This window comes from Cavia porcellus, unplaced genomic scaffold (assembly GCF_034190915.1).
Source record: "Cavia porcellus strain 051 isolate PalLab524CR breed Dunkin Hartley unplaced genomic scaffold, mCavPor4.1 scaffold_3, whole genome shotgun sequence".
Lineage (NCBI taxonomy): Eukaryota > Metazoa > Chordata > Mammalia > Rodentia > Caviidae > Cavia > Cavia porcellus.
This window is the reverse complement of record NW_026947486.1, coordinates 64,511,270-64,527,286: the sequence shown is the minus strand read 5'-3', so window position 1 is coordinate 64,527,286 and position 16,017 is coordinate 64,511,270. Positions and strand designations below refer to the sequence as shown.

The 16,017-nt window shown below is 34.5% G+C and overlaps 1 protein-coding gene across 1 annotated transcript in view; it reads right to left on the bottom strand.

Annotated features, from left to right (window-relative positions):
• Positions 1-16,017, bottom strand: part of Il1rapl2 (interleukin 1 receptor accessory protein like 2) — a 1,287,414-nt gene that overhangs the window by 187,505 nt on the left and 1,083,892 nt on the right. The window lies entirely within an intron of this gene.

The following is a 16,017-nucleotide window of genomic DNA, read 5'->3' as shown; positions in this document are numbered from 1 at the left end:
CTTAAATTGTTCTGTTCTGATCTGTTTTGTTATGTCCTCTTTTATCTTACTCTTTTTTTAAAAAAGAGCTGAAAAAAAGATAAATCTTCTCACTCCTTAGTTCGTACACATTCTGTTTCCTTTTCCTCTTTTATAGATAGTATCTAAAATGTGCTTAAACTCAGGGCAAGGCCGTCTCTAATGCATGGTATTTTGATTAATATGATATTTGCCGTTTCTAACATCAATTCACAATCTCTTTTCATGTCTAAGACCTTTTTGATGCAGCTAGCATATGAAAAAGCAAGAGGAAATATTCCCCTGCTTAAAAATAGCATGTAGAATTATAGAACTGGTGACACTGCACAAAGGCCCAACTCAGTGATTATTCTACCACTCCTATGCTTAAAGAAAATAGGACACTGAAACTCCTTGCAACAAATTCATCAAATCCAAAATTCTCCAGTTTGAAAGTAGTCACAGAATGTTACTAATATAGCTGTGCACAAGTAGTCCTGTCCCTAGAAGGACAAGGTTTCACAGATACAAAACTACGAGGAAGACGTAGTTAAATGAGAATATAATGGGTATTCCAATGTAGAGTACATGTGTAAGTAAGGATGGCTAGCTGATGCCATAGAAACAAAAAATATCTCATATGTATTGGATTAAAATGACAAAAATTTATTTCTTTTTTAGGTTTAATGTAGCCTAGTTTAGTTTTCAATGTAGATTGGTAGTGTGGAGATTTCATCAATATTAATCTTTCAAGGAACTGTGTCAAAGTAAGATTCATTTTGAAACATGCTTCCATATCATTATGCAAGAATAAATGAAAGGATAGGGCTAAACACTGGAAGTTAAATGCCTCTATCAAGGAATGAAATGAGTCACTTCTACTTGTACTACAGTGGCCGATGAAAGTCGTATGGTCTCCTCTAACTTTAAAGGGGCTAGAAGGTATAAAATTACCATTTGGCTACAAGGAAAAATTACCGCAGTTTTAGCTTTGATTTTATCATTAGGTATGTGACTTACAGCACTTAAACACAGTAGGCCTCAATCTTTTTCATTGTTTTTTTGTGGATGTCAAAAGGATAATATCAAAGGAGAAGTATAAGCCACTAATCAAAATAAAGTGATAATTTAATTATCCATACTTTTATGATCAATTGTCTAATCTAAAATAGAAGCATTGAAGGTTTTTATGTAGGTAGAATGTAACCAAGTGATTTACAGGGATGGCAATCATTTAGCAATGATTATTCAGTAATAAATTATTATTTATAGAGGGTGTATACATTGTTACTTTGAGATGATGTGATATCTGATCCATCTTTAAAAAATAAAAATAGGGACAGTATAGGACTATATTGATTGGTGATGTTTCAGAGATCAAAGTCATAGTTGTTATGAGCAGGTTAGGGTTATACATGGCCAACTGTTTCCTGCACTTAACAAAGGTTACAACTACTTTCACATTCAATTACCTTCTTTTTAAAAGACAGAATTCCATGCAATTCAGTAACTAAATGTATTTGTCCAATAAATTACCACAAATAAAATTGGCCTTATTTGAAACCCACCCAGTTCACAGAAGCCAAGTAACCACCAGGCTTTGAAACATGGTAAGCTTCAGAGATGCATAAAATATTCTTACAAATATATATATGCACACACACACACACACACACACATATATTAATCTTAATCACATCTCATTTTTGGATAGCTTAACATGTTTTTTATGTTCATCTGCAACAAGAGGTGCTTTAGTTATCTCAAAAAAACAATGTTAAAGTAAAGGGATTTTGACGTTTGATTTTTTCTTTTTGTATATATCAATAAAATTTATTGATGTATACACATGCATTTCACGTAACTAATTTTAACCAAAGAAATCTATTATCTGTGATATATCTAGAACAGGCAGACAATGTCAACAAAATTACAGTGAAAATGGATGACCCTTGTCTATAAAAGGAAGGACTGTCATTCAAGATTTATCTTCTTGAGAATCATATGTGTTACTGAGCAGACAGATCTAACATAAAATGATGTAGTAGCTGATGCTCTTGCAACTGTTGTTTTAATGTGCCTGTCTCTTTTTCTCTGGTTCTGTTTCCCTTACACACATATATAATTTGACAGCTTAATTATCTTCCCCTATTTAAATTATACTAATATGCTCTGGGTCCTGGTGGTAGAGAATGAATGCTCTCTGTAAAATCTAATAAATGTATGAAAGCACTAAAAAGATGAGACTCCATGAAGGCAGCTCTCTAGGTATTTTTTTTCTTTTATAGCATTTTATCTTTCTTTCAAGAAAGCTTTCAACAAATCCCTTAAAAATGTATAGGCCATAGATATTGACCAAAAATTCTTAGGAAACATCTAAAATTTCTAATGCATCAATAGTATTATAGTTAATAAAGTCTGTAAACTTTTCCAAGCCTATAATACCCAAGACAAATTGCAAATGAGATTTGATGTTTCTGTTCTTCAGATCTACCCACAAATCATGGTAGAATAGAAAATAGCAAATAATTCAGAATGACATAATTCATTGCACTGGAATTAAAAATTTAAATGTAAATGAGCTTTTAAGAAGGTAAAAGGATAGTCCATTAGTTTTAATTTATAATTTTGGTATGATGCTAGTTTATTTAGCTATAAGTCCCCTTCTAGCCTTCTGGCAAACTTCTGCAAAGAGAATCTGGTTTATTTTTAATATTTATAAAAGTTCTTTCTTCTGTTAAAATTCTGGAAAGTCATGTGTGTACAGTTTGTGTATGAATGTCTATGAATGTTTCCCGGATTGTTTCAGAATATAGAAAATGCTTATGCTTTTCATAGTCTATTGAACTCAAATTTAAGCTGCTTTGCCCATAAATGTATAACCTTAGGCTTCAGGGTATATATTGTCCTGGTTTCACATTTAGTGAAGTTTTTGATACACTATTTGAATTTCTCTTTCTCTACTACCTTCTGCCATCCCCTCTTTTATATTAGATAGCTAGCCTGCTCTAAATTTTGGCTCTTGAATGCATTTCTTACTCTAAAATGTAATGGTATTAAAAGTCAACTTACACAATACTTCCAAAAGTGAATTAAGCAATTTTCTTCTTCTGTCTCCACATCTAACATCATCAGGGTTAGATAATTTCAATTATGTGCTGTGCCTTTCCTCTACATGCATCTATTCAGCCAGATCAACGAGATAACAGTGTCGCTGGGGAAATCAGGGACAGACAGAGTAAGGGGCCATTTGCAGAATACATACTCAAAGATATCATGTAATACAGCACCTTGTTTTCAGTTTAATAGTTAAATTATTCACATCTCAGCATTATCTCATTTTCCCTTGAAGATTTCCATAGTTTCCTTCCAGCTATTTCATCATTGTCTTTCCTTCTAAAATAGCTAAAACCATCTTTTTTACATTCTACTTTAGTACAATTTTGTTTCATGTCCTGATTACATTATTAAGTAGAAATCAAAGGTTTGAAAGGCTCTTTTTAAACAATCTTTCCTATACTTAAGACATTAATGCAGTCACTTTTCAAACCACAGCTTAGATTCTGTGTGTTTTCAGATCCTATTAACATGTTTTCGGCTAGTTTTGTCAAACCTTTTTACAAACTTCTTATAAGGGATTATTTGGGATATAGAAGAAACAGCAGTATATGGTGAAAAAATGAAAGGTGAACAAAGACAAAAGCTGGCTTGGCAGGTCACATATTTCAAGCACTACCATTCACCATTTAAAGTTATAAAGTTGGATATGAGCCTTTACTATATCCTCTCCTTCATGCTACATATTCAATTAATTACCAAGACCAGCCATTCTCTCATTTTTAGCCCTAACTACCTCTGATGCCTCTAGAATCAAGTCTTTATCTCCTCCTTAATCATCTCTTGCCAACCATCCAACACATCTAGGTTGCTGTCATTATGTCATTAAAAATATATACATTAAAAATATATTCCAGTCATGGTTTAACCAATAATTTTATTTCCCTAAGCAGACTTTTGTACACAAAGCACTTTGTTTTGCTTTCTGCTTATCTGTTCTCCATTCATAGTGGCTCCTCCTCCCTTCTCTTCCCATAGGAATCATTACAAGCCAAGTTAGGAGGGCAACAATCTGATTGTAAAGCTGATATGACACTTTAAAAATTTTCATCAGCCAAATTAGTCTCTACAGATTGCTTAATTTGTGGAAACATGTTCCATAATCACATTTTCTCCTGACTGCCTTACTACTTGTCCTTTTCCTTATTTCTTTGCCCCATTTCTTTTCCCTTGCTGATGGCAAGTGGCCAGTGGTATCTTGGAAAGTAAAACTGGCACCAATTCAAACTTGCTAAAGCAAAAGAAACTGTGCTTCAGTTAACTATCATTTTCCCAGTACAGATGTAGATGGGAGACCAGGCATGGCCATAACGATTGCATAGGTAGCTAGGGCTGAGTATGCAATGTGCAAAAATATAGATGCTGGTCAACTCATTTCTTCTATATTTTGTACTGGAAATTAACAATTCTGAAGAAAATTAACTCAAAAGATATATAATTCATTTAATAGAACACATTCATCAGAACAGATTTCATACAGGTGGTTTTTCTTTACTACTTTACCAAAGTTGGATAATCAATAGCAGAATGGGAGTTAAAGTTTTATAGGCCTTCCCAACTTAGAATGCATCAAAACTCCTCAAAAGTAACTTTATTTATAGTTTTCTTTATATTAAACTGCTAGTTCTAATTCAGTTTTAAACTGACACTGAGTTAGAAGCCTATTGCTTAATTCTACAGAGCAAAGGTGAATGAATTTCAAGGTTTCTCTGGTCCCCTGAGACTATTCTCAATGGGACTAAATTATCCTTTTAAAGTATTAATTAAAAAAAAAAAGGTTGGGGATACATCTCAGTGGCACAGCGCTTGCCTGGCAAGCACAAGTTCCTGAATTTGATTTCCAATGCAAAAAAATAATTAATTTTCCTAACAACTAATGGATTCACAAATACACAGTTTTGAGAGATGTTTAATGAATCTTTGAAAGTTTTGTTGAAGCAGTAGCCACTAAAATAGCTTTTACTAACGAAAAAAATGGAGCCTTAAAAGTACTGCCTGTGAATACCAATGATGCAGCCTCCCACACTAAGGCATATTTCAGATTTCTCTTAGTGGGGAGCCACCTAAGGCTCTGTTAAGCACAGAATAAACAAGAGTCTATGCTTGTTTGTTCATCTAAGATCAGGAAAAAATCAAAGCATTTGATTTTATGTAAGTAGAAAAATAGAGGAAGAAGAGAACAGCAAGATGGAATAGGGTGAAAACCATCACTATTCATCCAGAATAATGAATTAGCTAGTCATCCCCATCCCACAAGTGATTTGACCACATCCTGACTTCCACACACCACATAGTGGCCCTAGCACAAGACAGGCAATATGCTATTTAACATTCTTTGCTAACCCTGACCATCAGCCTATTATTCTGACATTCCCACAATATTACTGCTACATTATTAGAAAGGAAGAGTTTGGCAGGCAAGGCACTTATAAAGTAATTTGATTAAGCCTGAAAATTTTGAACTGTGTTTTGTTGGGAGGAATTAAAACCAAAGCAAATCCTTTCTATTAAACATTTATTTGCTAATCCTCAGATACCAAATGTTTCTTAAATTTTCCTTCATGCCCTTAGTAAGTTTACATGCTTTGCTTTTCTGGAATACCTTCATGTCCTTAGTAAGTTTACATGCTTTGCTTTTCTGGAATACCTGATTGAAGATATCAGTTACAGAAATTGATGCACTGCTGGGTGGCTGTGTGCCAACAGCAGGCCTCAGTGAAAAATCAGACATGCTAATCTTTGGAACCCCCTAATCAGAAGAATTCTCAAGAGTTCATCGAACTTAGTATCATTTTTGGAAGTTGATGCTCATTTCACAAACTCATGTGTTGAAACTTAATCACCAATGAAATCATAAGAGGAAGGGTTTTTAGGAAGCAGACTCTTCATAAATATGATTAATGTCTTTATAAAAGAGACTTGAAGGAGCTTGTTTGTTCTTCCTATCATCTGAAGATGCAGAGAGAAGCTAGGATCTATAAGGAATCTAATGAATTATGATGAACTCTGCTTTATTTATAAGTCACTCAATTCATGGTATTTCTGCCAAAGTATCCCAAATAAACTAAATATTTGATATGGGAGAAGAGGTTGGGAATGAAGCTGCCATTAAATGTTCTCTAAGCCACTGGTCAGTTCTCTGGCTTTCTAAACTTTATTGTCTTTATTTTACTGGCCCTCCCTCTTTTTCACTTCATCTTTATATATTATGCTCCAGATTTCTCGTGTTTGTTTTTGGTCTTCCTGAATACAACATGGTATGAAGGACATGAATTTCACTGATATGTAACCCAAATTTAGTTTTAGACCTTTGTTCCAGTGTGACATTGGATAATTTTCTTAGTCACTCTGTACTTCATCTTGGTTGTCTTCAAAGCATATACTTCAAAGCATAATTAATATACTAAGGTATAATTAATATACCTTATTAATTATACTAAGGTATATTTAATATACCTTAGTATATTATGATTAAAAGTATAAAATAGCTATTACATACTCAAATATTAGTTATTTCATTCCCATTTCCTTTCTGAGGTCTGTCTGGCAGGAGCCTCCCTTTCTCTGCTTCAGTAATTGCTTCTTTAGCATAGATGTGTTCACACTTCCCAAAGGTAATGAAAAAATATATGCACTGCTCTGTTTTAGACAGAGTCTTAAATGCACATGCCATTTTGTTGATGAGGACAGAATTCCATGCCTGACTGCTTAAATTCAACCTGCAACCCCATCTCACACTGTCTATGTTTCCGTAAAGAAGTTAACTTCTCTTGTACCCAATTTCCTCATTTGTAAAACAAGGAAACTAATGTGTATCTCAGAATAAGGATCAAGAGGGGTCCACGCCAATGCCTCCAGAGGTCTCCATCACTGGAACAATGAAGTACTATTCTGCTCAGTTAGCTTCTTATTTTACTCCATACCTGAAATCTTTTGGTGACTTTTTACCTCACTAGCTATTGTCCACTTGGTGGTTGTGAAATCTATATCTCTATTCTGATATGAAACCTTGAATCATCTGTTTATCTCTGCATAGCACCATTATTTAAAGAAATATATTTTACCAAAGATCAAACAAGAAGAAGGCATTAGGCAATAACTCAAGAGGAAAAGCCAAGCTGTTGGACAGAGGCAATATGTAGCAGAGTTACTCTATCTACCAAATTGTGAGAGGCAATACCCCTGAATTTTAGCATTTCATATATATGTCTTAGATGCATTACCTTCAAATGACAATAATGAACATCACCTATCAGGTTTTTGTTTGTTTTTTGATAAATATTGATTCCTCTGTTCTGGTGGAAATATTAAGTTCATTTGGATTTAACAGCTATTAGCTGTGCCTTACAGATGACACCTCGCAACATGTATGGCTGCTTGGGTAATTCCTATTCTTTTTTATCTACACTAGGCCAAGGCTTCCAAAGAAAATAAGGATAAAGAAAATTCTGCCAGTGCTTCTTCACTTCAGGGCTGGCTTCTAAGGGAACCTTAGTAGCTTCTGATAGTGAGTTTTAATATTGATGTTTATTTTACTTGGCTGCATATTTACTAATGGTAAGTATTGATATTTCAGGTCCATCTTCATACTCACAGCCCAGCTGTCTTTAACTTTTCCTCCCTCTGGAGCCAATACTATGCTTACTTTGGATGAACTCTTCTTTTACCTGCTAATTTTCTATCAAAATATGCCCAGCGCCTTCATATAATACCCAGTTGTAGATGACAGCTAATTGTGCAACTCAATCTCTCTTCAAGGGAAACGTCTGTATAAATATCAAATAATTTAAGTGAAAGGAAATCTTATTGATAATGACTCCAGACTTCAAGCCAACAGCTGAGAGAAGACAGGGATGCAAGATGTGTGCCACAATTACATATCAGTTGTCTTTATTGCTTCCTTGAAATCCAAGTATAATGCATGTTTTATTCTAAGATAGCTTATCCCAGAAAAAGAAACACAGTCTTCATACAAATTTTTGAGGTTTCCAGCTTTTACCATGTAGTAGAACTCTCAGCTTGAACGTTGGTATGTCCACAGCTGGAGTTTAGATAACTTTGTATGGCTATGGTTAACTGGTAGAATTACATTGTATGTGGGTTGAAGGAAGAATAATACTTTTATCCAATTTTTCCATAGGTTCCTGAGCCAATAAAGTGGGATGAAGTCAATATGGAATTGGGTGCCCCATTTAATCTTTTTTTTTTTTTTTTGATCTTTTTTGTTTTTATCGGTACCAGGAATCGAACTCACAACTGCCTGCTTGCAAGGCAGGCGCTTATGCTGCTGAGATAAATTCCCAGCCCCGCCCCATTTAATCTGAAAGATTGGTTTCTTAACACTATGCAGGGCAAGGATGAAACAGAAGTCAAAGAAGCTATTTTTACAATGGGAATAAGGAAATACAGAGTCACAAGCAATGCTCATTCAGTATCCAGAAGATAAAGTGGAATAAAAGTAGTGGGCAGAATGGCACTTTTCCACTTTTACCAAAAATGGCACTGGTACAATGAGATCTGAAGTGGCCTTAAGGCTTTTTTTGGCTCTTAACAAAATTGCTGTTTTGGAGAACAGAAGAAGTGATCAACTGTTGGTTGTAGTGGTACACAACTGTAATACTCTGAGAGGTTGAGACAGAAAGATCAAAAGTTCAAGCTCAGTTGGGATAATTTAGTGACTTAGTACAACTCATTCTCCAAATTAAAAAAAAAAAAAAAAAAAAAAAAAAAAAAACACTTAAAAAGACCAAAGGTATAACTCAGTGTAAATGTCTTGGATTCAATCTCCAGTACTACAAATAAATAATCAGTCTAAGCAGGAATCATGGTGCCACAAGCCAGCATGGCAACAATGACAACATCAGCATGTGTCTTCTTGGGGCCTGAAGAGGATGAATATGAGAATTCCTTATGTAAGCACAATTGAAACACTGCCAGAGATTTTCTTACATCGACAGGTGACATTTTGGGGGGAAAGAATCAAGAAATCCAGAAATAAACAAATAAAAACAAGATAGTTGTACTGGGATTATTATAGTTAATGATTACATGAATGAAGATATTAATTTAGAACTTGTCACACGTTCATCTGAGAATGCTTTTGTTATTGTTTGCTTATTTTTTGTGTGTTTAGTATGGAGATGGATTTCTGCCTAACTTCTCAATGGATCTCCTTGTTGGCTAAAGTTATACATTTGTGGCAGAGCTATTCTGGTGGACAAGTGCAAAACTAATTGGCTCTTTTAAGAATCAAACTGACTGGACACGGTGGTCCATGCCTGTAATATCAGCACATAGAGGCTAATGCAGGAGGATCCCTGTGAGTTTGAGGGCAATTTGGGCTACATACTGTGTTCAAGTCCAGCCTAAACTACACAGAGAAACCCTGTTTCAAAAAAGGAAAAAAAAATTAAACTCTTGGCATTAACATCATTAGGATGTTCTAATCATCTGACTTAACTGGCCACAATCTTGGAAAACATTTTCCTTCTGAACTCTTAAAAACTCAAGAATTGCTGTAATGTGATAAAGATATGTTGATTTATGAGCAAAATTTAGAAGATACTCTGAGTCAATGACCTTAGGGTTATAACAGGCAGTGGAAAATTAAGATAAATGTCTGCTCTGGGAACGGATTAAAATATTATCAAGAGATAGAGTATAACCTACTAAAAAAGGAACAAAATTGTACTAAACAGACTTAAGGAAAACTTAGACTTCTTAAATACATTTTGTCATATTATTTGCTGTTATTGTTAAGAGCTGATTAAGCAGTAACTTATGTCAATAATACACATATCTTATTATATGGGTTTAGTACATAGAAGACCATGATTAGAACATCTCTGAAGGATACTGGTAACTAATTCCTACTTGATCTGAAATAAATATTTTACTTTATATTTTAGAGAGTGTAAAAAGCTAAAATCAATACTGGATTTATTTTCCGGGGAATTATGAAACCAAACAAAACTGCCCTTTATATTCAGATATATAAATATTCATTGTATATTAACGTGGACACATAATTCAGGACAGAAACATAATTATTAATCCAGTTTGCCTTTGCTTAAAAATAATAAGGGCAGAAACATGAAAGCAGAATGAATAAAGATCCCTTTGTTCATTTTGACCAATCATGAAGTTGTTTTACTCAATGTTCTGGAATAAAGGTACAGTAATAGGTAAAGACGATTGTGAGAGCTAAAACCTGCTTAGTGTTTATTATTCAGCAGGTACCCTAAGTACTTTTGCATGTGTTCACTTGTTGAAAGGACTGTAAACATATGTACTACTATTATCTCCATTTTTTTGTTAAAAGAAACTGAGACACAAAGAAATGACATGACTTGCTTAAGAACACATGACCAATAATTCACTGAATTTTTAATTGAATCCAGATAGTTTGGCAGCAGACATTATATCTTTTAGCATTGACTTCATGCTGTGCATAATGGAAGGGAGATAGAAATATTCCTGGTTTGTGAATTCTGAAGTATACAGAATTGGATTCCTAGTTTGAATGATTAAATATCTTAAATAAGTACACATATTAAATCAAATATTAAATGTTCCAAAGACTCTAATTGTATGCTTCTTTCTTCTGAGATAAATGAATAAATAAAAGCAGTGAAGATTACTGGGAAATAAATGATTTTAGAGTGCACAGCAATTTCCTATGAAAGTATAACACGTTTTTTAAAATATCCCGAACTATTCAAACTTACATTCATTGCCAATATTGTTGTGACAGGATGGGGGAGGACTACTCTTGCTATTATTCAGTAATAAGATATAGTATTTTATGTTTTAATAAAAAGGAAATGGGTAGTTAATGTTAATTTTCAGAACTGTACTCCAGGACAGAATGAAGAAGAAGAGAGACTTTTGCATTGATTCTGTTTTAATTTTAAGCAATAGGAGGCAGTTGAACACTGTGAAAGGAACGTTATAATTTATTGCCCAAATTAAATGGCATTCAGAAGACATTCATTTATGAACTAACAGAGACATATGTATTAATAATTTGTTTGTACACCCACTATAAAAGTACTAACATTTGTATTTACTTGAAAATATGTAGATACCTGGAATTTCTTTCAGAATCTAAAAGAAAGTAATATTTGTGTCAAAAATATTACTTATTTTAGGATTTCCTCTAAAGAGAGCTTGTGTGAATTACTGGCTAGCATTACATTATACTATTTCAGTGTCTCTGTTTTATTTAATAGCCTTTGGGGCAATGGTCCCTTATCTCTTTGGAAATATCAGCTCACCACTATCAGCTCGCTACTATCAGGGAAAAGGAAGACTGAGCGGAGGGTTCCAAAGTTTAGAACATCTGCAGGACAGCACTCTAAATCTTCTCTAAGCCACAGAACACACTATGATATGACTTGTTTTGCTAAAATGCAATGAGGAACTTTCAACTTCAAGCAACCAGACAATAAACAAATGTATTTCCATGTGAGAGATCAAAAGGAAATTTTATAAACCTGTGGTTTGCAGCAGTAAGACAGAAAGACCACAAAAAGTAGCCTAACATCTCAGGCATTTCCCCAATTCTCTGAAGTGAGGAGTGATTTAGAAGGGAAAAGGTATTTCTGCTGTCTGGTTTTCTTATTATTTCTTCATTTACTTTCTTTATTTGTTTCTGTGATATTTAGTTATCAAATTAATTATTTGCACTGTGTCCTGATGTCCATAAAAGAGTGAGGTATATCTTCCACAAAACAGTAATAAAATGTTTTGAATAAAATAAAAATTGGTGTGAACCTTTTCTAGGAAATGCTGATTATTAAGCCAGTTGCATAGGTTCTCAATTTTTAACAACTGAGATTATTGTAATAACTTACAATTTGTTTTGTGTAACCTATTATGGATCAATAGAAGCTACTACATAAGGACTACAATAAGGAATCTAAAACAATGTAATAATTCATATATAACTTAAGTGGGGTGGTATTATGGTATTGGGAATGGTACTATAGTGTTAAGTATAGGCTGTTTTATTTATTTTCATCAAGAATATCATGAAAGCACATGTGTATAATCCTAGCACTCAGAAGGCTGAGGCAGGAGGATTGCTGTGAGTTCAAGGCAAGCCTAGGCTACAAAGTGAGCTCAAGGTCAGCCTGAACTGCATAGTGAGATTATGTCTCAAAAAAAGAAAAAAAAAAGAATTTCAGGAAAAGTGAGGAGTTTGTTTTTAAAGTTTCAATTGATCAAGTTTTGTATTCTAATTTCATATCTTGACTACTAGATGATGTGGAATGTGTTTTGACTTTTGGATCTTAACTTCCTTGTGAGAAAACAACACTAAGTGGTGATACTATTGATTAGTTTTAGATATGTCACTTAATAAAACTTACTAAGCATACACATGTAAAAATTTAAAGCATGCACCAAAAGCCTAATACAACAATTTCATAAGGTTCAACAATTTAAATATTGCCTCAGTTATTATTCACTTGTCACTGAGACAAAATACCAGATGCTCAACATGAAAGAAGTCACGGTTTATTTCTTACAGGTTGGAAATTTCAGTTCATACTCAGATTGCCCCTCACAACAGGGTGGCATGGTGGGCTGCCATTCATGGATGGCTGCAAATAGCAAGGCACAAACCTGCAAGAGAGAGCGACACACCTTCTTCCCGCCATTACATCATATTCTGGGAGGGTTAAACACTCACATCACCAATCTGAGTGATAGACAACAAACCAATCACAGATGTTAAATTTGGATAAGTCCATAATTCATGAGGTTTGGGGGCCACTGACATAAACCATGACAAGTATATATACAAAATTTCTGATCTCTCCCATGACATGGCAAAACTTAATGATAGTCTTTAATTATATTGGTTCCTAATCCTAAATTTTGGGTTAGAGAAGGTAAATAATACCTTTAGTTCTTTTCTTTTTTAAACCAAAGAGATTCAACATTTATTTTATCATAAAAATCCAGCAAACAAATGTATATAAGATCTACACAAATAATTCACTTATACAACAGATAAATTTAAAACCTGGTTAAAATACAATCTATACAATAGTAGGGAATTAGACCAGAAGGACAAAGTATCTTTTTTTAAGAAAGCTTATGGTGTTTGTATTTTGATTCTTGCTTTGAATCTGACTCTCTCCCCAATAATGAAGCACTGGATCACCCATTCCTGTAAATGGCACAGACAGCTGCAATGCTTCTGCACACTTCTTCTTCTTCTTCTTTTTTTTTTTTTAAAGGTACTGGGGATCGAACTCACAACTGCCTGCTTGTAAAGCAGGCACTTATGCTGCTGAGCTAAATCCCCAGCCCCCTTCTGCACACTTCTTTAGCATGGAGGCTGAGCATAAGAGGTTCTACACCACCATATCAAATATACCTAAAGACATGTCTTTGCTATGGAGACTTGACTGGTGCTGCTTCCCAGAGGCTATCCCTCACTTCAGGTCATGAGGATATGACACAAGAACTCTAGGAAGTTCTGGTGTTGATTTGACATCAATATTACTTTCAGATTCTGGAAAGGGTTTTCAAGGATTGCCAATCCAGCATTCTTTGTTCCTCACGGCTGTACTCAGCTGGCAAAAGATTATTATAGTAGTTTTGGAACTCCTTAACATGGCAGGTGTCATGGACCCAGATAGGAAATACACAAAGAATTCCATGGGGAAGGCACAGAAAGTACTTTCAGGTACGACAGTACTGATCAGTAATTAGGAGATACTGGTAGGCCATGTTACATTGAATTTCTTTGAAATCTTCAAAGACTTTGCCAGCTCAAGCTTGACTCAAGGATCCTGTTGAAAGAAGGAATTTCTAAAAATTTTACCTCTTCTTCATTCATTTTTGTAGCAAGATCTGGTGCAGCTGTCCAAGTTTTTATTTGTTGTGGCCCTGATAAGAGAAAGGCATATCCCCCAAAAAAGGTCTGGTTGAGGAACAAAGGCCCTCTCTGCTCTTCTAAGATAGAGAGTTCATCTGTGTTGTCTCTAATCTTACAAGGTCTCACAAATTATCCTGCCCGCAATGCACTGTGTTTAAAGTGGAAGCTTTGTGGCCGCGCTTGGCAAGGGAATGATCTTCTGAAGTTGAAGCCAACAGACACAGGAAGTAAGGCAGATAGGGCACAGATCCTGAATAGTTAACCTAAAGTAAGGCAGATAGGGTAAAGATCCTGAATAGCTAACCTGAAGTAAGCTAAAAGTCAGGGCTCAAGTGAATTAACATACCAAAGGGCCAAAATAATTAAACAAACTGACTGGCAGGGCCTAATGGAATGCAAGGGACATAGAACAGGCCCTTAATCAAAAGGAAGAGACTTTGGAGGGAGTAAAATGCAAACAAGCAGCTAGCTTTCTGGACATCAAAGGCCTACCTGCAACTGAGAGGCATCCCTGCCTTTTATCATGTATGTGGATCCTAAAAACTGTATAAAAGGCCAATAGATTTAAACAAGTTTTTTTAACCCCTCCCCAACAATAATTCCCCCTTTTCTTTTATTCTTTCTAAGAAATACACTTTTGGGCATTCTCCCATACTTGCTGCTTGTTGTTTTGTCAGCTTCAATATTCATCGTCTCAAAATAAGAACTCTAGATTTAGAGGGAGCTGGTTACAGAGTGATAACTTTTCTTTTCCTGACATAACTCCCAGGGAACCCAGAGGACATCCTGTGATCTTTTAGGGTTTGTTTCTAATGCTGCAGACCGTAGGAGTGGCTGAGGAGCTGATGTTAATGTGCTCTTTCCTCTTACCTTCCACCAAATTGTTTTAAGTTGATATCTGCCACCTTTGTGAGGAATGTCACTGCCTCATATGGATAAAGTCCATACTGCTTTCTTGGTCTGTTTCCTTGCTCCAAGACAGGATGACAGCCATTGTCTTATACTGCTGTCTTTGGCCTTCTTTTTCAATGCTGTAATAAAGCTCCCAAAGGCTCTATTTTTTTAAATTTTATTTAAAAGGAAAAAGAGAAAAACACAAAACAAAACAAAGTGGTGTAAGGGTACACGTAATACAGAACTACAAAAAAAAAAAAAAACAAAACAAAAAAAAAAAAAAAAAACAGTAAGAAATCACCAGTTAATAGATTACATATTATCATCTTAGACATAGTTGCTCAAATCACAGTATCAAAGAATACAAAGTGGACATTCAAACAGTGAGACTGCAAACAGTTGTGTTCAATGATCCAACCAAAAACATTAATATGGTCAGCTATTTAATACCCCTAAACACACTTGCTGTTGTATCCTTTAGAGCTCTTTTTTTCCCTCTCTTTTTTACAACAAAATTTACACATTTTGGGTTTTATTACTCCTTAGTTCTTATTACTTTTTTGGGGGGAGAGAATAAGGTCAAATATGGCAAAACAAAGCTGTCAAAACCAAGGATAGACATAGCACATGATGTAAAACAGAGTACAAGGTTATCAACAATGGTTATCAACGATGTCTCTTGTTTCCTTAAAAAGAATTGTCTATCTCATTAGATATTATAAAGTTGAACAAAACAGTAGAGAACAAGACCAATAAAACTTAGGCATTGTAAACATTACAGGACTTCCAAAAGAGACAATAGTCAAACCAGAATGGGCATCTTAGTGAATCTTATTGCCTTCAAAGTAGTTGCCTATACCCTCAAACTTGATACTATCATACAGAATGGAACAGAGTCTAATCAGTCAAAACAAGATCGTGGAAGTATTACAGGACTTCAAAACAAGTTAATAGGAGATCAAAAAAAGTTACTATTATATATCCTGCTAATTTTTTTAAATTTTTCCCCTTAATTAAAACAAACATTAGAAATAACTAATTTTTTTAAAGAATAAGGGAGAGATTGAGATAAAACAGGACATAACAATATAACAATACAGGTCAAAGCATGACTGTTT